Source organism: Molossus molossus, unplaced genomic scaffold, assembly GCF_014108415.1.
Source record: "Molossus molossus isolate mMolMol1 unplaced genomic scaffold, mMolMol1.p scaffold_m16_p_18, whole genome shotgun sequence".
Classification (NCBI taxonomy): domain Eukaryota; kingdom Metazoa; phylum Chordata; class Mammalia; order Chiroptera; family Molossidae; genus Molossus; species Molossus molossus.
The window spans coordinates 30,242,490-30,266,829 of NW_023425353.1; the positions used below are offsets into that span (position 1 = coordinate 30,242,490).

General features: G+C 44.9%; 1 protein-coding gene across 1 annotated transcript in view; it reads right to left on the reverse strand.

Moving 5' to 3' along the window:
* The window catches only part of SPSB4 (splA/ryanodine receptor domain and SOCS box containing 4), a 72,153-nt gene extending 70,348 nt beyond the window's left edge, over positions 1-1,805 (reverse strand). The window contains exon 1 of the mRNA XM_036267296.1: positions 1,158-1,805. The gene's annotated coding sequence lies outside the window, so the exon portion shown is untranslated. The remainder of the gene's footprint in view (positions 1-1,157) is intronic.
* Between the last annotated feature and the right edge of the window lie 22,535 nt (positions 1,806-24,340).

A 24,340-nucleotide genomic window follows, 5' to 3' on the forward strand; every position in this document is an offset into this window, starting at 1 on the left:
TGCCCAAGGTCACACAGCAGGCGGGTGGTGGAGGCAGAATCTGAACTCAAGACTGACTCCAGAGCTGAGCACCCTCCACCTCCTCCTAACAGCGGTTCAGAAGTGCTCTCCTCTCCCAGTTTGCAACAGCCCGGGCTTCAGGCTCCGAAAAGGGCGGCGGCGGCGGGGGAGGGGGAGCACGAATTCCCTCCCGCTCCTGCCCGGCCCCCCGCTTCTCCCACTAGGGAGAGGTTCTGGGCTCAGCATCCCCTCCTGGCTTGGAGCCCATGGTGCGTCCTGTGCTACCCAGATCAACACGTTTGCTGCGCACCAGGCTCTGGCCTTCTCCCTTCTTCAAGACCCCAACCCCCAACCCCCTGCCTGTGACTCGAGGGCAAGGCAACCCCCTCCCTTTCTGAGCACAGCCAAGTTTGTCTCCAAGCAAGACCAGGAACTGGCCCGGAACAGGGATCCGGCCGGGCGACCAGCCACACTACCCTACTACCCCAGCATCAAGAAAAATAAAGAAAATAATAATACGATAGCTATCACTTCACCAGTGCCCACTGAGTGCCTACTGGCGCTTGACTTCCACCGCTCCGAACCCCCCAACCCCGAAGAAAAGGCCCCCAGAACTTACTTAGGTGAGGCAGATGCTGCGGCTCCAGAAAGTTGGATGGCACGCGTGGGCTCACATCGCTGAGAATAATGCTAGTTAAAATTTGAGTGCTTTCTATGTACCACATACGTTACAAGCATAGATCCTACCAGTACCGCTAAAAATGGGTACCATCATCATTCCCATCCTACGGTGAGGAAATCGAGGTTTGAAGACTCGCCCAAGGTCACCCAGTCAGTGAACGACAGATCTTGGACCCAAACCCAGGCAGGGTGACTGGGGGTGGGGGAAGCAGTTTTTTGTGCTGTCTCCATTACTCAGAGAAGTAGCAGGCTTCGAACCTGTGGTTCCAGGGGCTGGCCCCAAACGCGCCAAGGCTGCACGCAAAACACCGGACTCCGACTACTACAGTGGGCAGAGAGGAATTCCCGATGGGACTCAAGCCAGGAGCGCGGGCTGTGGAGAGCACCGGCCCGCACGCGGTCCGCACCGCCAGATCTCGGCTGCCAGATCCTGCGCGCCTCAGGGCGCCCCTCACCAGAAGCTGGAAAATACTCACCATAAAAGAGAGGGCGAGCGCCTGCCCGGGAGGGATCGCCAGCACTTGCAGATCCTGGACTCCCAGGAGAGGCGTCTGCTACCGACGCCCACTCAGGGGCGCCGGAGCTACCCTGAGGATGCCCGCTCTCTCCCTGGGGCCAGGGGTGCGTCCTCACGGCTGGTGCCCAGCAGCAGCACCCCCTCTGCCCGGCAGGGTGGACAGGAGTTGGAGCGTTCTTGGGGAAGTTGGCGCTCAGGCGCAGCGGGAAGGTGAGAGGTCAGATAGGAGTGGGGACGCACCCTCCCGCGCTGATGCCGGGGGCGCGCCGAGGCCCTAGCAGTAGCCGCTCCGAAGCTCCAGCCCGACCCGGAGGGCGGCGAGTCCCGAGCTCAGGGCTCACGGGCCGCGCCTTGGCCGCCGGCTTTTGGCACACCCTGCGTCTTCTCCCGCGCCCTGAGCGCAGGCAGCGGCGGCTGGAGCTGGGGCCCCGGACCCAGCTGCGGTGTGCTCATCGCCCTCCCCTGGGGCTGGGCGCCTTTGTGCGCGGGGCGCGCTGGCCGCTGCGGCCAGCACTGGATGCTGCAGCCGCCTCCGCCTCCCCCTCCTCCGCCGCCGCCTGCTCCCCGCCTTCCCGGCCGGCCCGGAGGCTGCAGCTGAAAGCCGATCCGGCTGAGCTCATCCCTGAAGGCCACTAATCCAATAGCTGCGGAAGGCGCGGCCGCCGGGAACGCCCCTTCCCCCACCATCCTGCGCCCCGGCCCGTCCCAGCTCGGGCCGCTGCCGGCGCCGCCACCTTCCCGAGGCCACCAGCTGGCGGGAGAGGGAAGTGGAGCGGGAGCCCGCGCCCCTGAGCAGAGTCGGCAGCACTGTCGCCATTCACCCGCCCACTCTCGCGTTCACTCCCTCCACTCACACACTCATTCATGCTCCGATCCTCCCCCATTCATTCAAGCCCGCCAGGAGCACCAGGGTGGGTGCCCCCGGAGCGGGAGGAGACACCCACAGTCATTCCGAAGCTTTGGTGTCTTTACCCTACGCACGTGGGAAATAGCAGCCGAAAAAAGAGGATGGTTTAATATCCTATTACTCAGACGCATGTCCACACTTTATTTTTTAAGATCAAGCTCCAACTCATCTCTTGAAGTCCAATTTCACACTGCACTTGCTTCCCAGGGCCCTCCCGGCCCACCGGCGGTGCAGGGAAAAGGGTCTCGGCTCCGCCAGCTACAGCGCTGATGGTGGGCCGCTGCTGTTGGAGTTTGAGCTGAGAGATAAGGAAGAGGGAGTGGCCAAGTGGAGGCCAAGAGGGGGCTTCTAACATCTGTGCTTCCTTGGGGAAATTGAAAATTCCTATTCTGGAAGCCCTAGTCTGTGCCCTCAGACTTGATTTCAGTTGTATCCTACAATCGTTTGGTCTGACCCCAGTTGTCTCTGTGTCAAGCACCGAAAAGCCTAGCTACAGAGCTCCCATTTCATATGGGGCACAGACAAGGAAAGACAATCCAAACAGGTGAAGGAAACACTTTGATGGAGACTGTGGGGCTCCTTTCCTAAGCTGGGAAGGGCGATCTGGGGATTGCTTCCCAGTGAAGTTTGCTACACGTATTGTCTGCTGGAGCAGGGGGACAGGATGTCACTTGGGTCACCTACCACAGCACAGAGCCTGTGAGCAGAAAGTGGTGAGATGAAGTTAGAGTGGCTAGGGTCTTGGGGGCCATCCCAAGAGTTTGGCCTTTCCCCAGGATCATTTGGGGAAGCCTTTAGCCAGGGTAGTGACATTGTCAGATTTGCATTCTAGAAAGATCTCTCAGCATCAGAGTGGATGGATGGAGGAAACAGCTTGAAAGCCACTGAAATGGCCCAAGCAAAGATAATGCTTCATGGATCAGGGCAGTTGTGGTGGGGTGACAAAAGAACGTATTGATCAAGTATTTATTACACTTATTCTACTGTTTTGTTAATGCATTTGTACATCTGTCTCCCTCCTAATACTGTGAACCCCAAGGAGGGCGAGTATCTATATTTTATATCTCTAGATCACCTGTGCCCAGCCCAGAACAGATGTTGAGTAAATGTGATTGAATTGCTCTGAGTGGCAGTTTAGACCTCCCTTCACACTTCTCCACAGCATCCTTCTTCTCCCCATCAGGAAGCTCCTAGAGCACCTATCTGACAAACTACTGTGGGGGCAATGGACATGGTTGGGGGACAAGGAAAGAAAATTTGAGAAAAGAAGATCAGAAGCAAAGGGGACTTTAAAGAAGACTTTTAAGCTGATGGTTTCTCCACCTGGACCCAACACAATCTGGTTGACGAGGTGGATGAAGGTATACCCACTGCTTCCGCTCCTTGCTAGGAAACATTATAGCAGCTTCGGGCACAAGATGGGGAGGGAGCAATGACCACAATTTGAAAAACTATCTCCTTCCCTTGGGGACTCCAGATAGGCTCCACACTGGCCCCTCCAAATGAGACAATGCTTCAGGCACAAAGGAGTGTCCGCAACATACCTCAAGTATCCCTGTAGGCCCCAAAGTACTCCAATCCCTGAACATCAGGGGACAGAACTTGCCATTTTGGGAGAAGCCAGGATATCGTGGCTATGACAACTCTTCAGATTCAAGTGAGTATCCTCTAAAATGATCCCTGGTTTTTGGTTTCACACCTTTGTGTAACCCCTTCCCTTAAATGTGAGCTGGCCTTATTGACTTGCTTCTTAGCAATAGAACACCTTGAAGTGATGAGTTATGCCTTCTAAGATTAGGTTATTTTAAAATGTGGCTTCTCGCCCTGGCCAGTTTGGCTCAGTGGTTAGAGCGTCGGCCTGCGGTCCGGAGAGACCCGGGTTCGGTTCCCGCTAAGGGCATGTACTTCGGTTGCAGTTTGTCCCCGGCCCTGGTTGGTCGTGCGGGTGGCAGCCACTCGATGTGTCCCTTCACATCGATGTTTCTCTCTCTCTCCCTTCCTCTCTCTCCCTCCCACTCCATCTGTACAAAAAATGGAAAAATATCCTCGGGTGAGGATAAAAAAAAAAAAAAAAAAAAAAAAAAAATGTGGCTTCTCCTGCCCTGGCCAATTTGGCTTAGCGGTTAGAGCATCTTCCTGGGAACCAGAGAGTCCTGGGTTCGTTTCCACTAAGGGCATGTACCTCGGTTGCAGTTTGCCCCTGGCCCCAACCAGAGTCATGTGGGTGGCAACTACTCGATGTGTCTCTCTCACATCTATGTTTCTCTCTCTCTCTCCCTCCTTCTCTATCTAAAGATAAATACAAAAATGTCCTCGGGTGAGGATAAAAAAAAAAAAAAAATGTGGCTTCTCCTAAAACACCAATCAGAAAGAATATATGTACCCCTATGTTCATAGCAGCACTATTTACAATTGCTAAGATTTAGAAACAGCCCAAGTGTCCATCAATTGATGAGTGGATGTACACAATGGAATACTATGCAGCTCTAAGAAAGAGAGATCTCTTATCCTTTGAGACGACATGGAGGGAGCTGGAAAGCATTATGCCAAGTGAAATAAGCCAATCAGAGAAAGACAAATACTACATGATCTCACTTATTTGTGGAATATAATAAACAAAATAAGCTGATGAGCAAAATAGACCCAGAGACATAGAAAGGAGTACGGTTCAGACTGATAAACCTCAGAGGAGGGGGACGGGGGACAGGGATAAGATAAACCAAAGAACTTATATGCCTGTGTGCATAACCAATGGACATAGACAACAATGCTGGGGGTGGGGGGAATCGGGAGGAGGGTGTCTAGGGGGGAAAAAGGAGAAACATCTGTAACAAAAATACATTAATAAAAATTGCAAAAAATAAAATAAAATAAAAACAATTATTTAAAAAAGTGTGGCTTCTGTTTTGAGCATCTTCTCCCTCTTGTTCTCCCTCTTGCTCTCTTTTGGGATTGCCTCTCTGGAAGAAGCCAGCCGCCAACTTCTGCCTCGTGGAGAGGCCCATGTGGTGGGGGACTGAGGCCTGCCAACAACCATGTGAGTGATCTTAGAAGTGGATTTCTCCCCAGCGGAGCCTTCATATGAGATTGTAGCCCGTTTGACACCTTGACTGTGATTCATGAGAAACCTTGAATGAGAGATACTCAGCTGGGCTGTGCCGATTCCTGACCCACAGAAACTGGAAGAGAATAGATGTTTGTTGTCTTAAGCTGCTAAATTTTGGGGTAATTTGTTGTGTAGCAATAGATAATTAATACAATATGTTCTTAACTGTCCAAGGATGATTCAAAAAATAAACCCTCAAAGCACTAGCCACTCAAAGGGAAGCACAATATTTCACAAGCACAGCCTTGGCTTAAATTTCAATTCCGATTCTTCGTGTCTTAGCTTTCTCACTGTAACATGGGGACAGAAGACTTTCCTGAGGATGGTTATGTGTTGTAGTGTGCTGCATAGTAGGTGCTCAATAAATGTTTTTCTTCTTCTTCTTACCAAAATCTGCAGTGATCTTGGAATTCTTGAACTGACGCAGAGTCATGCTCGGAGCAGAAGGTCCATTAGGAGGCCGCCCCGTCAGGGGTACAGAACTGCTGTTCATACTGCAAAGCTGTGAACCCCGCCACTGCTTGCCTCTTCTCCCAACAGGGCTCGGTTTAGCATCTACTTAGCAGGTGCCAGGTACTGCAGCCTTGGTCTTCTCTGTCTTCCACAAGTATCAACCATGGTTTAACAGAAGTCAAGGGAAAATTCTCAGGTGTGAGACATGTTGGAGCTTGAAGCTTGTTCTGAGGATGCACAGGCCACGGAGGAGTATGGTGGGGTGTGAGGTCTGCATGTTTCTGCCCTCCCTCCCTCCTTCCTTTTGACCAGCCTCCAGTGTGGTATCGGCCATAAGGTGCTCATCTCTCTGATCTTGTCCCTCTTCCCAACTCAGGCACCACCATGTGTCCCCCCAGCCACGGCAGCAGCCTCCTCGCCGTGCCCTACTGCCAGAGCCTTCTTCCTAAAGTAAAATCTCCCCTGCGGCTCCCTTCAGAGGTGCCCCGTGGCCCACGGGATGGTTTCCCCACTTCTTAGCTGAATCTGGCTCCTGTGTGCAAGTCTCACTCCCCCATCTGTGCTCTGGGTCAGGCCACACTGAGACCCTCAGCAGTTCTGATGAGCTGAGCTTTCTCCCCGGCACAGTCCTCTGTGCACACTGACCTTTCGGCCGGTACGAATGCCCCAGGGAACTCTGACTCACCCTTCAGCTCTCTGCCTGTGTGCAGTGTCTGCCCCGGAAGCCTCCGGACACCCTAGGCTCAGTGTGCACACTTCCCTCTCCAGGGGGCCCGACCCCACTGTGGCTGTTGCCTCTTCTCCTGCCACCCCCCTGCCCCAAGATGGAGCATTTCTAGGGCAGAGCTGTCTCATCTTTGTAGCCGCTGCACTCCCACCAACATCCTCATCTCGCTCATTTCTCAGAGTCCAAAGCTCTAGAGTCTTCCCAAGGAGCCCTGGGTGGGCCAGGGGCTCTTCTCTGAGCTCTGAGCACGCTGTTGCCTTACCTGTCACACGCTTTGCGACACCTTTGGGAATGTCAGGCTCCTGCAGCACAGTGACTCTGTTAGAGCAGGACTGTCTGATTCATCCCAGTGCCGCTGGCTCAGCACCTCACCTAGGGCCAGGTACGCGGCAGACATCTAACACATGCTTATGGAATGAAGGACTGAAGGCAGAGCAGAAGGAAGGAAAGACAAAGGTTGAAGGAAGGAAGAAAGGCTGGCTCCACCGGCATTCCTCCCTCCTTCTCTCTTCCCTTTTTCCTTTTAATTTAATAAATACATTGAATGCTGAGAATTGGATTAATGATAGTCCTTGGTTTGTGACACACTGTCATCATCATTAGCCCATGCATGGCCCTTATGTATTTATATATTCATTCATAATATAATAAATACCCAGGAACCCACCATCCAACCCAAGCCATCTCCATCTCTTTGCCTTCCCTTCACATAAAGCCACTATCCTGGTTGTTAAGGCTTATAACTTCCTTGAAAAAAATTAGGCACATGTATGTACCTAAACATTATTTCATTTAGTTGTAATTGTGGTTTTGTTTTTTTTTTGTTTTGAACTTTATTGAAACACGCTATACTGCATATTGTTTTCTAGGGCTCGCTCTTTGGATTTAACAAGGCTCATTCACGTTGATGCCTGTAACCGGAGCCCATTCATTGTCATGGCTCATTATTATATATTAATAAGTGGACAAACAGAATGTTACAAAATTATTTATGACACTTGTTGAAGATGATAAGGAAGGCTCTAGTCAAGGGGGGCTGCCGCAATGGGGTTCTGTAGTTGGGGAGAGAGATCAGGCTCCACATTGAACACAACAAGGGCAAGTGGGAATTTATAGCCAAGGAGCAGGGTGGGGTCGGTGGACAGAAAATTACTAAGAGAAAACATCTGGGGTAAGGGAGGATTCTGGCTAAACTGACCTAACAGGGTTCTTGCTGAACGCAGGCAAGGGTGAGGGGTGAGGAATGTGATCAGATATCGAGGTGGTCAGATGCCGAAGGGTGGCATAGTTGCACTAAACGGACTTAGCAGGATTCTTGTTCACACTGGATTCTACAAGGACAGGGGGGAGTTCGAAGTCAAACAGGAGGTTGTTTAAAATTTGGGCAAAGGAGAGCATCTTCATCAGCAATTTATTTTTTCATGCTCCTCTCAATGGGAGTTTGGATTGATTTTAGTTCAGGGCTTTTGTGGACAGCGCTGCTATGAACATTCTTGAACAGGTCCCCGGGTGCATCTGTGTTAATGTTTTCTTAAGTCTATTCTTAGGAGTGGAATTGTTGATTCACTGTCTGCTTGGGTCAGCCCACCAAAATGAAATGCTGAAAGCTATTTTCCTCCTCCGCATCACATGTCATCAGGGAAATGCAAATGAAAACAACAGTGAGAAACCACTACATACCTATTAGGGTGGCCGAAATCCAGAACACGGACAGCACCAAATGCTGGCAAAACTGTGAAGCAACAGAAACTCTCATTCACTGATGGTGGGTTTGCAAAATAGTACAGCCACCTGGGAAGACAGTTTGTCAATTTCTTAGAAAACTGAAACACTCTTACCATATGATGCAGCAGTCATGCTCGTTGGTATTTACGCAGGGGAGCTGAAAACTGATGTCTACACCAAAACCTGTCCGTGGAAGTTTATAGCAGCTTTATTCATCATTGTTGAGACTTGGAAGCAACCAAAGTGTCCTTCAGTAGGTGAATGGATAAACAAACTGTGGTACATCCAGACAATGGAATATTCTTCAGCACTAAAAAGAAATGAGCTATCAAGTCATAAAAAGACATGGAGGAACCTAAATGCTTACTATAAGTGAAAGGAGCCAATCCAAAAAGACTACGGACTGTATTAGTCCAACTATATCACATTCTGGAAAAGGCAAAACTGTGAAGACAGTAAAAAGATCAGTGGTTGCCCAGGGCTGGGGAAGGGGGGGATGAACAAAGGGGGCACAGAAGATTTTTAGGGCGATGAAACTACTCTAAACATCCCCCATCTTACTGCCCTTTACTTCTTCGATTATTGGAGCTGATGGGGCCCAGCGCCCTCTGGAATACACCCAGGTTAGTCTGCAGTAAGAAAGAAGGCAGGTGAGACTCAGTGACCAAGACACCCAAATTCACCTGGTAAACACTGAACAAGATATTAAGGACACACATGAACATGCACATGTGTATGCATATACATGCATGTTCTCTTGTCATAAAATGCCTTGGTACATGGTGATGAGGTGGCGATGGGAGGGGCAGATCATGGCAGGGTCACACCACAAGATTGTTAGGTTTTTAATTAATTTCTATAATCCTCATTTGTCTCTTATCTAAAATGGGGCAATAATATCTACCACCTGGAGTTTGAGGGTTAAAAGAGGTGATGTCTACAGGGGCTTGTTCTTGAAGTTGTGATCTTGTCTAAGTGGCCAAGTGTCTGGGAGCTCAGCTTTCCAGTCAGTAAAGTGGAACCAACAAATTGTCTTTCTCTAGTGGAGTTCGTCACTTCTGGGCTTTGAGCAGCCGGACCGTCTTCCTTGGCGTGAGGAACTGCCCACCACATGAACCTGGGGAGGAAGCAGAGTCACTTGCCTGTGATGGGCAAAAAGCCCAGCACGTGGTCCTGGCTCTCAGATCTCCTGCAAACCCTCCTCACATTTTGTTCTTGGTAAAATCAAGCACACAACCCCCCTTCATCTCCCAGCCTCCCTTGCCGCTGGGTGCAGAGGTGATCTGGACTCTGCCAAACAGACACTCGGTCTATTCAGGAGTGAGCTCCATGGGAAACGCCCCGGGCCTCGGCCGTCCATTCGGGGTGGTACTTCTGGGGACAGAGAGGCAGCTCTCTTCTGGGACTGGGGAAGTGTGGCAGCCTCCTGATCTCAGTTGTGGTAGAAGCTCCCTGACCAGGCGAGTGCTACAGTGGAATTACAGGCATGTTCCTGAAAATTCAGTCCAGAACCTTTTCCACAATCCCAAGGATTCTGTGAGTTACTGAATGTTTTACTATGTCCCCCCTTGCATGAAGTACAGGGAGTGGATCTATTGTTGGCAACCAGGCACCCCTTCTGTTAACACACCTTATCCAGTCTTCCAGGCACCACTTGGCCAATCAGAACCTCCCTCTTGGGTCTTCAAAGCTGGAAGCAGGCATTCAAAACAGCAAGGATGGTGAATGTGTTCTGATGGATGTGGGGGTGGCCAAAGCAACCTCCAGACCCCAGGGCCAGCATTAGCGGTGGTGCCCGTTCCTATGTCCAGTGACCAGCTGGGAGTGGCATCGGTGTCCTTAGCAAACTGGGCATGGGGTGTGATGCCAGCTGTGGTTCTGCTGCCCTGAATTGTCTTGATTTTGTTTTTCCTGACTGCTTTTTTCTGGCTCCGGTTCCCCAGTCTTCCTAGTCATTCTGTGATTTCCCAGTTTCCTTTCTTTTTGTTCATACAGTGAATTACATTGATTGAGTTTTCAATGTGGAGCTAGCTTTGCATTTCTGGGATAAGTCCCACTTGGTCGTGATGTATTATTCTTTTAATACCTTGTTGGATTCCATATGCATCTATGCTCTTAAGGGGTATTGATCTATACTTTTCTTGTAATATCTTTGCCTGGGTTTGGCATCAAACTAATGGTGGTCTTCAAGAATGAATTAAGAAGTGTAGCTTTTTCTTCTATTTTCTGTAGGAGTTTGTGTAGAATTGGTATTATTTTCTCCTTAAATGTTTCACAGCGTTCACCAGTGGCATGATCTGGCCCTGGAATTTTCTTTGTGGGTAGGTTTTTAAATAGAAATTCAATTTCTTTAATAGATATAGAGCTATTCTTGTTACCTGTTCCTTTCTTAGTGAGATTTGATTAATTCATATTTTTTAAGAAATATATCCATTTCATCTAATAATTGGGTATATTAGCATTAGGTTTTCCATCATATTTCCTTATTATCCTTTTAATATATGTGGAATCCATAGTGATGTCTACCACCTCTTTTATTTCTGATATTGATAATTTCAGTCTCCTCTCTCTCTGTCTCTCTGTCTCTCTGTCACCTGTTCAATCTGGTTAGCAGTTTATCAATTTTATTAATCTTCTCAAAGAATCAGCTTTTGGTTTTACTTATTTCTCTGTGTTTTTTTGTTTCTTTTTTACTGATATTTACTCTGATCTATGCTATTTTTTTCCTGCTTACTTTGGCATTTATTTGTTCTTCCTTTTCTAGTTTCTTAAGGTGAAAGCAGAGGTCATTGATTTGAGACCATTTTTCTTGTCTAATATAGGCATTCAGTGCTATACATTTTTTTCTAAGGACTCTTTTAGCTGCATCCCACAAATTTTGCTATGTTGTTTTTCATTTTCATTCAGTTCAAAATGCTTTATAACTCAACATTCTTCTTTGACTCATAGGTTACTTAGAATGGTGTTATTTTGTTTCCAAATATTTGGAGACTTTCCAGACATCATTCTGGTATTGATTTATCATTTAATTCTATGGTGGTCAGAGAATATTCTTTGTATGACGTGAAGTTTTAAATTTACTGAAATATATTTTCTGGCTCAGAACATAGTTGATCTTTGTAAATGTTTTGGGTACATTAAAAAGAATGTATATTCTGCTGTTGCTGGGTAGAGTGTTCTGGAAATAGCAGTGGGGTCAAATTGGTTGTGTTAGTCAAGACTTCTATAGTCTTATTGATTTTCTATCTATTGTTCTGTCAATTTTTATTTTTTTCCCTATTGATGTCAGAGAGAGAGAGAGAGAGAGAGAGAGAGAGAGAGAGAGAGAGAGATGTGAGAGAAAAGCATTGATCCACTGCCTGCCATACTTGCCCCAACTGGGGATTGCACTCCAAACTTAGATATGTGCCCTGACCAGGAATTGAACCTGCAACCTTTTGGTGAACAGGATGACACTCCAACCAACTGAGCCACCCAGCCAGAGCTCTGTCAATTATTTAGAGGAGGATGTTGAAATTTATGACTATCCTTGTGAATTTTCTGCTTCTTCTTATAGTTGTATCAGTTTTTGTTTCACGTGTTTAGGTACATTCACCTTTGAGTTGTTATGTCCCTTTATGAGATGACCTTTCTGTGTGCCTGCTAAGATTCACTTCTCTGAAATCTAATTTGTTTCATATTATTATATTCACTCTAGCTTCATTTTATTTTTTCTTTTATTGATTTTTTTTTCTTTAGAGAGAGAGGAAGGGAGAGGGAGAGAGAGATAGAAGCATCAATGAGAGAGAACATCAACTGGCCATACCACTGGGGATCGGGCCCACAACCTGGGCATGTGCCCTGACCGGGAATCAAACTGGCCATCTCCTGGTGCATGAGTCGACGCTCAACCACTGAGCCACACCAGCCGGGCTACTCTAGCTTCATTTTAAAATGTGTTATCATCATGTTTCTTTTCCCATCATTTTATTTGTAACCTACATGCGTCTTTCTATTTAAAATGGGTTTCTTCTAGGAAGCATATAGTTGTGACTTGGTTCTGTTATCTGATTGAGTAATCTTTGCCTTTTGTTGTGGTTGCTAATCCTTACCCAAAGATATTTTTTCCATTTTTTTTTTTTTTAGAGGGAGGGAGCAGGTGAGAGAGACAGAGAGATAGAGAAAGAAACATTGATGTGAGAGAGACACAGATTGGTTGCCTTCCGCATGTGCCTCAACCTGGGCCTGGGATCAAGCATGCAACCCAGGTTCGTGCCCTTGACCAGAATCAAACCCATGACCCTTCAGTGTTTGGGCTGACACTCTAACCCAGTGGTTCTCAACCTGTGGGTCACGACCCTTTTGGGGGTCGCCTAAGACCATCGGAAAACACATAATTCCGATGGTCTTAAGAACCCAGACACCGCTCCTCTATCTGTCTCCAGGCGGGTCTGCCCACATGCAGATACGCCCACATGCAGATATGCTCACATATGAGTACCCGGCGTGATCACATCATCGCACCAACCCCATCACATACACCGTACAAATACAGGTGTATGTGACAGGGTTGGCACCATAATGTACTTATGTGGACCAGTCACACATGTGTAGAGAGCAGCTACTGTGTAGAAAGCAGCTACTCTGTTAAAAGCAGCTGCTGTATTGAAAGCAGCAGTATTGGAGGTAAAATGACACTTCATGAATTATAATTACTGGGTAAATGTAAAATCATGTACTGTAAAATCATCAACTACTGCAGAAAAAAAATCTGTACCATGGGAACTTAAACTGGATGCTGATCAGTCGTTTATATTCAGCTATGGTTGATGTGAATACTGCCCCCTTGTGATCGTAACAGGAATGTAAAAAAACAACATAGAGAATGGTAAATCATAGGAAACTTTAATGAACTGTATTGACTAAACTATGCCATGTATCATCTTTTGTATTATTAAAGCTATTGTTACATATTATTTTCATTAGCAAACCATCCCATGACAATGGATCATGTAGAGAAGAACATTAAGAAAATATAGTGAGAATTTTTTACACTATGGTTTTACCTCAATAATTGCAGCAGGAATTGAGAAACTGCAATGTGTTATTTGTTGTGAAGTTCCATCAGCAGAATCTATGAAGCTGAACAAATTAAAATTCCATTTTGATAGCGAGCATCTGAGCTGTGCCGGCAAGGATACCAACTATTTTAGAAGCAAAGCTGATGGACTCAAGAAAGCCAGACTTGACACTGGTGGCAAGTACCACAAACAAAATGTAGCAGCCATTGAAGCTTCATATTTGGTGGCACTCAGAATCGCCAGAGCTATGAAACCTCACATCATTGCTTAGGATTTACTGTTACCAGCGGCCAAAGACATTGTTCAAGTTATGATCAGAGATGAATTTGTTACAAAATTGAGTGCAATTTCCTTATCTAACGACACTGTCCACAGAAGAATAGATGACATGTCTGCTGATATTCTTGATCAGGTAATCCAGGAAATTAAGTCTGCTCCACTTCCAATATTTAGCATCCAGCTTGATGAATCTACAGACATTGCAAACTGTTCAGTTACTGGTTTACATGAGGTATATTAATGATGGTGATTTTATTTATTTCTTTTTATTCTTTTATTATTTTTAAAAATTAATTAATTTATTTTTGTTACAGATGTTTCTCCCCCCCACTAGTTTCCCCCTCCCCCTCCCTTCCCACCCTGTCCCCGCTTTGTTGTCCATGTCCATTGTTCATGCATACATACATATAAGTTCTGTGGTTTATCTCTCCCTCCACCCCCTCTTCTGGGGATTGTCAGTCTATACCCCACTTACACGTCTCTGGGACTACCCCATTCCTCAGACTGTTATGTTCATTATATTCCACAAATAAGTGAGATTATATGATATTTGTCTTTCTCTGTTTGGCTTGTTTTGCTTAGGATAATACTTTCCAGGTCCCTACATGAGACTACATCAAACTGAAAAACTTCTGCATGGCAAAAGAAACAACCACCAAAATGGAAAGGCAACCCACTCTATGGGAGAGCATAATTGCCAACAATACATCAGATAAGGTTTAATTTCCAAAACATATAGAGTGCTCATACAACTCACCAAAAGGAAGACAAAGAACCCAATTAAAAAATAGGCAGAGGAACTGAATAGACACCTCTCCAAACAAGACATACAAATGGCTGAGAGACATATGAAGAAATGCTCAACATCACTAATCATCAGAGAGATGCAAATTAAAACAACCATGAGGTATCACCTCACACCTGTCAGAATGGACGCCATCAACAAATCATCAAAAAAGTGTTGGCGAAAGGGGACTCTAGTACACTGCTGGTGGGAATGCAGACTGGTGCAGCCACTATGGAAAACAATATAGTGTTACCTCAAAAAAATTAAAAATTGAACTTCCATTTGACCCAGTGATCCCACTTCTAGTAATATACCCTAAGAAGCCTGAAACACCAATCAGAAAGAATATATATACCTCCATGTTTGTAGCAGCACTATTTATAATAGCTAAGATCTGGAAACAGCCCAAGTGTCCATCAGTAGACGAATGGATAAAAAAGCAGTGGTACATATACACACTGGAGTACTATGCAGCTGTAAGAAAGAAAGATCTCTTATCCAATGATGGTAATTGCAAAAATGACTTTCTTTTTTGCAAACCTCTTGAAACAACAACTACTGCATATGATGTATTTGACACAGTTGGTTCATTTCTGAAAGAGCATAGGAGCTCTTGGGGAAAAGTTTGTGGTGTTTGCATAGAATGGTGCTCCAGCTATGCTAGGATGTCAATCTAGATTTCAACGTTTGGTACTGAATTAGTCACCAAAAGTCGTTGGAACTCACTGTGTCATTCATTGGCAAATATTAGCAATGAAGATATTGCCACAAGAGTTACAAGAAGTAATGAAAAGCGTCATAAGTTCTGTCAATTTTGTAAAGGTGAGCACTTTAAACAGTCGACTGTTTTCACAACTGTGCAACGACTTGGATGCGCCGAACAATGCTCTGCTATTTCACACTGAAGTGAGATAGTTGTCAACAGGAAGTTTTAAAACGTGTTTTTGAGCTTTGTGATAAACTTAAAATGTTTTTTTTATCAGAAATCAAGACCATAGTTTGAAGCACTTTTCAGTGATAAAAGTGAACTGCAGAAAATAGCTTACTTGGTTGACATCTTTGCCATCTTGAATGAGTTAAATTTATCACTGCAAGGACCAAATGCAACATGCCTCAATTTGTCTGAAAAGATCTGATCATTCCAAATGAAGCTTCAGCTTTGGCAAAAAAAAAATTAGATGAAAATAAAATTTACATGTTGCCTACCTTATCTGCTTTTTTTGAGGAACATGACCTTGAACCAGACAAAAGGATTACAACGATAATTTCTGTGAAAGAACACTTTCACACGCTTGCAGACGAAATTTCATCGTACTTTCCAAATCTACCTGGCACTCCATTTGCACTTTCCAGAAGCCCATTCACAGTCAAAGTTGAAGATGTTCCTAAGACAGCACAAGACGACGAGTTCATTGAATTTATTAACAGCGATGCAGCAAGAACTGATTTCTCTACAATGCCAGTTACAAAACTCTGGATCAAGTGTTTGCAGTCATATCCTGTTCTGTCTGAGCCTGTGTTGCGCCTTCTTCTTCCATTTCCAAGAACATATCTTTGTGAAACAGGGTTTTCCAGCTTGTTGGTTATCAAGTCTAAATACAGAAGTAGACTTGTTGTGGAAAATGATCTTTGTTGTGCTCTTGCAAAGACTGCCCTGAGAATTTCTGATCTGGTGAGAAAGAAGCAATCTCAAACTTCACATACTGTCAACCTTTACGCATACTGTTGCAAAATGTAGCAATGTGGTTTACTGTTGTTATATTAAGATGGTTTACCCATGCTACACCATGCTTCAAGACAAAATTTCATTTATTTGTAATTAGAAATAAATATTTCACAATATATAATTACATATTGTTTTTGTGATTAATCACTAGGCTTTAATTCTGTTCAATTTGTAATAATGAAAATACATCCTGCATATCAGATATTTACATTACGATTCATAACAGTAGCAAAATTACAGTTATGAAGTAGCAACAAAAATAACTTTATGGTTGAGGTCACCACAACATGAGGACCTGTATTAAAGGGTCGCGGCATTAGGAAGGGTGAGAACCACTGCTCTAACCATAGAGCCACACCAGCAGGGCATACTCTCTGCCTTTTGATTGAGGTATTTAAACTATTACATTTAATGTGATTATTGATATGGTTGAGTTTAAATCTACCCTTTTGCTATATGTTTTGTATTTGTTCTCCCCCTCCAACCTTTTTTCTGCTTTGTTTTTGATTATTTTTTTATAAGTTCATTTTGTTTCCTTTGTTGTTGCTGTTTGTTTTGGCTATAAGTCATTGTTGTGCTATTTTAGTGGTTGCTTTGGGGTTTATAGTACACATCTTTAACTTGTCATAGTCCACCTTTTAGTAATATTACACCACTTCACATATAGTATAAGAACTTTACAACATTATATTTTCATGTCTTCCCTCTTAACCTTTGCATATAGCTCTTTATACATTTTATTCCTGTCATACATTTTACATATGTTATAACCCCCTGCACACATTTTTATTTTTGCTCTAAACAGTTGACTATCTTTTAAAGATATGTAAATCATAATTTAAAAGTCATTCTAGCCCTGGCCAGTTAGAGTGTTGGCCCTCGGACCAGAGAGTCCTGAGTTCAGTTTCTGCTAAGGGCACAGAACTTGGTTGCAGTTTGTCCCTGGCCCCGCTTGGGGTCAAGTGGGTGGCGACCAGTCAATGTGTCTCTCTCGCATCAATGTTTCTCTCTCTCTCTTCCCCCCTCTCTCCCTCCTGCCCTATCTGAAGATGAATGCAAAAGTGTCCTCGGGTGAGGATTAAAAAAAAAAAGTCATTCTATTTACCCATATAGTTACCATTTGAAACAATTCTCATTCCTTTGTATAGATCCACATTTCCAGCTGCTACAGTTTCCCTTGTGCCTGAAGGATTTCTGTGAAACATTTCCCATAGTGCAGGTCTGATGCTGATGATTTATTCAGCTTTTGTATGTCTGAAAAAATCGTATTCATCTTCATTTTTGAAGCATTATTTTCTCTTGGTAAAGAATTCTAGGTTGATGGATTTTTTTTCCCTTCATTTCAGCACTTGAGAGATATTGTTGCTTGTCTTTCAGCTTAAATTGTTTCTGACAAAGATCCAGTCATCCTCATCTTTGTTATTCTGTAGGTGGTGTGTTCCCTCCTCCCTCCAGGCTGCTTTTAACATTTTTCTTTATCAGTGGTTTCAATCAATTTAATTATGATTTGCATTGGTGTCGTTTTCTTCATGTTTCTTGTGCTTGCGCTTCATTGAGCTTTTTAGATCTGTGGTTTATAGTTTTCGTCATCTTGAGAATATTTTTGGCTATTATTTCTTCAAATGTTTTTTATGTCTCCTTCATTTTCTTCAAAGACTCCAGTTACACATACACAGGCCACCTGAATTGTCCTGCAACTCGCTGTTATTCTGTTCATTTTTAAAATCTGTTTTCTCTCTGTGCTTCATTTTCAGGTTTTTATTTTTGTGTCTTCAGCCTCACTAATCCTTCCTCTGCTATATCTAATCAGCAATTAATCCCATACAGTATATTTTTTATCTCAGATACTGTAGTTTTTATCTCTAGAAATTCAGCTTGGCCCTTTTTTTATATCTCCCTTATCTGTATTTAACATATGTGCACTCTTTCCTCTAGTATCTTGAACATCTAGAATACAGTCATAATAATTTTTATATGTCCTTGTCTACTAATTCTATTATCTGTGCCATTTCTTGGTTAGTTTCAATGGACTGATCTTTCTCCTCACTTTGGGGTGTATGTGCCCGCTTCCGTGCATGCCTGGCCATCTTTTCCCACTGTGGAGCAAGACCCCGTTGAGTATTCTGCTTGATGTCCAACTGGCTGGTGGGAACAGGCACAGTTTCTCATCCTAGGGGAGCTCCAAGGATTGTTCCCTCCAGCCTTTTTAGTAGTATTTTCCATGCACACCCTGATCTCAACTCAGCTGAATCCTTCAGGGGGGCCTTTGCAAATCTCTGCGGTCCTCTCTCTGTGAAGCTTTCCTTCCTGCAAGTTCTCATCACCTCGGCCCCTGCTCCAAGCTCTGTATTCCTAAGTCAAGAAGACCACCAGGCTCTGCCTGGCTTCCCTCCTTGCAAGCCACGGCCTGGAAACTCTCACTAGGCAGAGAGCTGGGCCAACTGCTTGTTTCCCATCTCTTCCAGATCACTGTCCTTCATGGCCTATTGTCTCATATCCCGAGAACCACTGTTTCATGTATTTCATCTGGTGTTTCAGTTCTTCCAGGTGGGAGGGAACGTCCAGATTTTGTTGTTCCGTCTTGGCTAGAAGCCAACGCCTGCCTTTCGCACTTCCTGTTGTACACAGAGTAATTTTTTGATGTTTATAATGGAAAACTCTGGCTGAAACACTACGTTACATGACTAATGTGAGGATTAAGTGAGCGAACATATGTGAATGCTCAGGACAGTGCCAGCACAGAGTGAGTGTTCAGTTAATGTTGATGTACAAGTCAACATTTGCTGAGGCAACAAAAACCTCTACATCTTGGTGGCTTACAATACAAACATTTCTAGCTGACGGGTCTGCTGGTCTGTTTGGTCTGCTTAACGCTATTTGTCGTGACTCAGCTGTGGTTGGCTTACCTTGGGCACTAGGCTTTCTCATTCTGCGACCCAGGTGGACAATCGCATCATCTGAGAAGAGGGGAACATGAGGCCAGATAAACTGCTGACATGCATTTAATGTCTCTGTTCTGCTGTGATGCCTACGGCATCCTCTCCTATCCCATTGGCCAAAGCAAGTCAGGTGGCCTTCCTGAGACTCGATGGGCTGCGGCTGTACTCTGCCCACAGAGAGTCCTGGCAGAGAAGGGATGTTTGATGCCCTTTCAGAAGAGGGAGCTGATAATTGGGAACAATGACCCAATTTACTACAGCTGGTGATTGTTTTTAACATCTTCTGTGAGTAAATTTCCTTATACATTTTTGTTCAAAGCAATGCTTTAAGAGTATTGAGGTGAACGCATCTCTGTCCGTTGGCATTTTCTTTATCCTAGACATATATCGGTGCTGATTTGATTTGTCACTGCCTGTGGACTTTGATTACTGCCAGAGGAAGGACAATTCATTCGTAGTGGGCTTGAAGGCCATTGAGACAGGTCAATGGTAAGAACTGGCACTTCAAGGGCAAACAATACCATTGATCTGGGAATTGGGTGGATAACTGAATGACTTTTTTCAGCCTTCAATGTGCCACTTTAATTTAGGTGCCCAAGTCTTTATTCTTCACCAGTTGTGTAGGAGACAAGAGGCCAAGGCTCCCATGATGCATTGGAGAAAATCAGCCCATCCTTGGAGGATGCTAGTCACTTGCTTCTTCATCCAGGAATCTACCCTGCCTACCTCAGCCTGAATGGTTCTGCTTCCCACTGAACTCCAGTAGCCTTCGTTTTACAGTATTTCACATGGTAACAAATTATAGGCCGATGTGTAATTGATGTTCTGTTACTTTGATTAACTACTATGTGGTTCAAAGATGAAGGAACTCAGATTCCCCAAGCGCCTCCTCTGTGCCAGGTCCCTTACACGTAATGGCGATTCTAACCCTCACAATGACCTGATGATGTAGGCACTGGAGCCTCAGGTGTAGAAAGAGAGGTGCAGAGAGATTAAGTTCAAAGCCACATAGCTAGTAAGTGGCAGAGCTGGGATTTGAACCCAGGTCTGTCTGATTTGCATTGTGCTTATTTGGGGTCCTTAGTGGAGTTTTATGTTCCTGGAAAGCAGAGACTGCATCTTATACTTCTTTGTATCACCCACAATACAGAGACTGGGTGCTAGATAATGTTTTAAAATATTTATAGATTTTTCTCTATAAAGACAGAAGCAAGAGACTTGGTGTTTTTTCAGTCCTGAAGGAAATAAAGTACTGCCCTGGCCAGTTTTGCTCAATGGTTAGAGTGTTGGCCCGCAGACCAGAGAGGCCCGGGTTCAGTTCCCTCTAAGGGCACGTGCCTCGGTTGCAGTTCGTCCCTGGCCCCAGCTGGGGTCGTGAGGGTTGCAACCAGTTGATGTGTCTCTCTCACATCGATGTTTCTCTCCCTCTCTCTTCCTCCCTCATTCCCTCCCACTCTATCTGAAGATAAAATGTCCTCAGGTGAGGATTAAAAAAAAAAAATGTAAAAAAGAAATAAAGAAGCACTGGGTGTGGTGTTGGAAGAAGTATTGTTCCTCTTGGCTCTCATTGTGGTCTAACCCTCAGAGCTGGGGGGTGGTGTATAAGGCTGGGCCACTGTGGGGCGGAGAGGATACATAGATGAACAGGGCTTTGTCAGGGCACGGAGGAGATCAGTGGAAGTTGCAGAGGGAGAAAGGAACTTACACTCACTGTTGTCTGTGTGCTTGGCTTCCCTTATTCATTATCTCATCAAAGGCTCATAATACCTTACAGGGTCAGACTTTCTTACCCCTATATAAGAGTGCAGCACCATACAGCAATAAATAGCAGAGTTGAATTTGAATACAGGACTGGATGTCTCCAAAGCCCCCAATTGCTGCCACTACACCCCACTATTGACATGGGTAGCACCTCGTCTGTGGAGAGGCAGCCAGGTCAAGCCATGTCTGAGAATAGCAGGTCTCGAGCACTTGGGGAATTAATAACTCACAATCTGTGCCATCCACACAACTGAAAGTCACCCACTCCACACCACCTGACCTCGTGCCACCTGGGACTACTTTGCCAGCTATCACTTGTGCGGATGTCAAGCACTTCATCCTTGTCATCGAATTATCTCATTATGTCCTTGACATAGTCTCTCATTCTTTAGGAAAAGAAAGTGGTTTAAGACAAAAACTGCCATTACAATGCCATCTACTAAAAGGATCTGGGATTCCTGTAGCATTAAAAGGAATATATAATTGCCAATTAAAGAAAAGCATGTTATTGGCCAAAGCCATTGATTAGAAGTAAATATGGACAAATTCTTTGAGCAACATTATAAACAGGCTCCCACCTTTTCTGCTAGAGCCAGCGTGACTCATGAGGCGCTCAGGATGGTTAATAACATGTCCAAGGTCACATAGCCAGTGTTTTGACCCTGGAGAAAGCACATAGGAAATGTACTATCCAGGGAGCTGGTGCAGACTAGAGTATGCAAGATTCTAGAAGGGCTCAGCTGATTTCATGGTACACACCGCAGTAGGCTTCCCTGGTCAGGCCTTTGTCATCTCTCCCTGGACCTTGGCTGCCCAGGCTCCTCTTCCTCACGTCACCCATTCCTTTCCCACAGCATTCTCCAAATAACACGCAGAGTGACTGCAGCAATCACTAATGGGTGCCCACCAAAAGCCTCGATGACTCCCCCATTCCTTTTATACGGACAGAATGATCATTTTAGTCCAGTATCAATATACTTCACCTCGGGGACAAATCCTGACAGGTTTCAGCCATTCCTGACAATTGCATGAATAAATAAATGTCTTGTATTTGATTTAATAGATGTTCTTTTCTGGAGTAATATGAGCATAAGAATTCTGAGACCATTTTCTATGTGTTTAGGTGGGAACAAATAAGTGAATATAATAACGTTGTCAAGAATCGGAGTTGTCACTGTGAAAGAAAGGAGCTATAACTATAAAATGTGGCAAAGCAAGCAAAAGCCTACGGAGGTGGGTTGGAATAGCGGTGTCAGTATTTCCAGCTTTGTCCCATGAAAAGGCCTCTGAGCACACGATACTGTGTTTCTAAAAAGTATTCTTTGCTCAAAAGAACCAAGGATGCTTGAAGAAATGGCTGATTCGAGAACTTGGGTAGGAAAAATACAAGATGAGTCTGGAATATCTTACTGTGACACAAAGAAAGAAATAATAGCAATATATCAAAAGTACACGGGGGACATCTGAAGACACAAAACGTTCAAATACATGACAGTAACAGATTGTAATCAGTAGAATATAATAAGAATCCATAAGTCTATACAAATAAGTCCATCCATACATAAAGGACAGCCCTTCCCTCTTCTTTACTGTAGAATGCCAACTAATAAACGCAGAAGACCACCTTTCTGCTGCCGTCCTCGTAACTGAGTCAGGCAGGCATCATCAAGGGATGCTGAGACGTGGGTGACAGTTTGCTGAGGAACAAGCTATTTACAGACTCAACAACCTCTTCCCCAAAGAATTATTAATTAGAAAGGGAAAAATAGAAACCTGACAGGCACCATTTTAGCAAAATAATTGAAGCTGACGTTGCAAGTCATGGGACAAGCCAATACCATGTGTTTCTCGATCTGTTGCACTGAGACAGACACAACATCACTTTTGTGGTATTCTGGCCAAAGTACACACTGTGGAGATGTAAAACAATTCTTTGTGTTTAGGAAATATATGAGGACGTATTTAGGGGCCAAGGGGCATGATGTACGCGAGTTACTCTCAACTAGTTCAGAGAGCAGAATGATAAAGAAAATGTGGCAAAACGTTAACAATTGGTGAATTGTGGTACCATAAAGATGGCCACACGTATTTTGCTCCTCCTCTGATTGGGAGATGAAAATGAATTCTCGTCTTTTCATCTGAGCTTGTCTTCCTGATGTGTTTGACTCGGGGAGGGGGGGAAGGATGCCCTGAGACTTCCAAGGCTGCCGTCGTGAGAAGGTCCGCACCTTCCACCTGAGCCGCTTAGAAAGCTTTCTCCAGGGGTCTTGAACTGCTATAAGACATTCAGGCCCCTGAGCCCATCACAGTGAAGAGACCCAGTCCAGGTGCCCCTGTCCACACTTCCAGATAGCCTCACCGAAGTGCCAGACGTGAAGTAAAGCTCTCTTGGATTCTCCAGATTCGTTCATCCACTAGCCGAGTACCATTCCATGACCTCTGTCAACACCACGTGGGACGGAAATCACCTAGCTGAGCTGTGCCCAAATTCCCAACACAGAACATCATGATATATAATATAATGGGTGTAGTTTTAAGCCATTAAGTTTTAGGGTACTTGTTATACAAAAGTAGATAACTAGTAGTAGTCGATACATAAAAAGGACATTCTTTGCAGTGTTCTTGCAACTTTCCTGTAAGGTTGATGTTATTTTATTATTGTTATGTTTTTAATCCTCACTTGAGGATATTTTTCCATTGTTTTTTAGATAGAATGAAAGAGAGAGAGGGAGGGAAGGAGAGAGAGAAACATTGAAGTGAGAGAGACACATTGATTGGTTGCCTCCCGCATGACCCCACTGGGGCTAGGGATCAAACCCTCGACCCCTTGGTCCGCAGGCTGACACTCTAACCTCTGAGCCAAGTCAGCCAGGGCAGGATGATGCTATTTTTAAATTAAAAGAAAAAAAAAATTAGAGTCATAAATTAATGTTTGAAACAGGTGGATATTTCTGCTTAAACCCAAATATTTTTCTCAGCAAGAAAGTCATTTAGCAACTCATTCAATCTGTGCCAACCTCTGGACACAAGTTGAACGAAACACTGTGAGTCAAGACCAAGACAGGGTTTGCTGGGCTCTGATCATCAACGTGGAAACCAAGACATGCCCATCAAAATGACTGGCCTCTGTGCTCATGGCCATGGGTCCAACTATTTCCTCTGCCCTGGATATCAGAGGGACTTCCACTCAGCATGTCCTAACCCTAACTCCCATTCTCACCAACTTGAGCCCCAGCCCTCACCAAAGCAAGCAAGAAGGCAAACAAGTAAGCAAACGATAGAGAAATAACCTAGCCCTCCTTTAGTGGGCGCTGTATCAAGGAGTGGCTGCTCCACTGCTTTTTTTTTTTTTCTGTATCCTCACCTGAGGACATTTTTTGCATTTATCCTCAGATAGAGCGGGAGGGAGAGAGGGGGGAAGAGAGAGAGAGAGAAACATCGTTGTGAGAGAGACACATTGGCTGCCACCCACACAACCGAGTACACGCCCTTAGCAGGAACCAAACCTGGGACTCGGGTCCATGGGCCGGTGCTCTAACTGCTGAACCAAACTGGCCAGGGCTCCACTGCATTTTATTATCAGAACCAGGAATCTTGGAGCCACCCTTGAAACCTCTCTCTCCCCCTTATTCTCCACCAGCACTTCTATTGGTTTAGCCTCCTAATAGTTTT